Genomic DNA, 1,122 nt, shown 5'->3' with positions numbered 1-1,122 from the left:
GGAGCTGATTTCCCACGGGTGTGCGCCCAAAATGCATGTTCCCTGGGTTTAATTAGGGCTGCACAGCATTTCTCTGTCCCCGGCTGGCTACATCCATAGGCTACCGCCGGGTCTCTATAGGTACATACAGTCTATAGGCACACACGCGTAGTACTGCATCCTCTACATTTCTAGCAAGGCTTCATTCATATTTATGCCGCGATTAAATATTTGATCAAAGGTTGAACGCTAACGCAGACCGGTTATATTTTTAATGCACGACCCTTAAAATAGACTGTTTTGTAAACTACAAGTGTCTAAAGATTCCCAGCGCAGCCTCCCCCCAGCCGGGCAGCCTCCCCCCCAAATAATAATAATGCTGCAGATTGTAGAAGGATTTGAGTCTGCAGCCAGAGAGAAAGGGATTAGGGCGAGAGCACTGGAAGTTAAATTGTGCTGCATATAAAAAATGGGCGGATTGGTCTCTAGATGAGAGCTTGGTACCACCTTCCTTTCTAAAATAAAATCTCTCTGGCATGAAGTCACAGCCTATTTCACATCCGGTTTACCCTGGGACGTATTACTACTGTCTTGGTAAAGAGAAAGCTTTTGTTGTATAGCGGCGGCCGGAATATTGGGAAGAGAAATTTGGGTGCCAAGCCCGGAGGAGCGGAGCAGCGGCGGCGCCGGCGATGGCCGAGGCGGAGTGAGCTGCGGAGCCGGAGCCGCGCAGCCTCCGCGCCGCGCGGGCGGGAGGGCATCCCCGGCACAGCCGGTCAGCGCCGCCGCGGACCCGCGCCCGAGGGGCTCCCGGTAAGGGCGGCCGTTCGCTCCCCCGCGCACACACACACACACACGCGCGCACACACACGCACACACGGACACGCACCCGCACCCCTCCGGGCGCTCCCGGCTGCGGGCACCGCGTCCGAGCGCGCAGGCGGCTCCTCTCCCCTCTCTCCGCAGGTACCGCCGGGTCGGGGTGATTTTTTTTCCCTATCCCTTCAGCTTGAAAATCCGCAGCGATCGATGGGCATTTTAATTTCTCTTATTATTTATTTTTCAGCCTGGACTGGTTTCCACCGGTCGCTTGGAAAACGTTTTCTGATTTTGGGGCGCTTGGGGGTTTTTTTGTGTTTTTTT

The 1,122-nt window shown here is 54.8% G+C and overlaps 1 protein-coding gene across 3 annotated transcripts in view; it reads left to right on the top strand.

The window, feature by feature from the left end:
• Nucleotides 1-432: 432 nt before the first annotated feature.
• The window catches only part of GABRA1 (gamma-aminobutyric acid (GABA) A receptor, alpha 1), a 42,097-nt gene continuing 41,407 nt past the window's right edge, over nucleotides 433-1,122 (top strand). For 2 of the 3 annotated variants that reach the window (XM_014948044.1, XM_014948043.1), the window contains exon 1: nucleotides 433-792. The gene's annotated coding sequence lies outside the window, so the exon portion shown is untranslated. Of the gene's footprint in view, nucleotides 793-813; nucleotides 946-1,122 lie in introns of those variants that run through there. The other variant, XM_014948045.1, reaches the window with a different exon arrangement.

The sequence above is a fragment of the Calidris pugnax genome, unplaced genomic scaffold (assembly GCF_001431845.1).
Source record: "Calidris pugnax isolate Ruff unplaced genomic scaffold, ASM143184v1 scaffold27, whole genome shotgun sequence".
In the NCBI taxonomy this organism is placed as follows: Eukaryota; Metazoa; Chordata; class Aves; order Charadriiformes; family Scolopacidae; genus Calidris; species Calidris pugnax.
The sequence above is the reverse complement of the archived record's forward strand: the minus strand, read 5'-3'. Positions and strand labels throughout refer to the sequence as shown.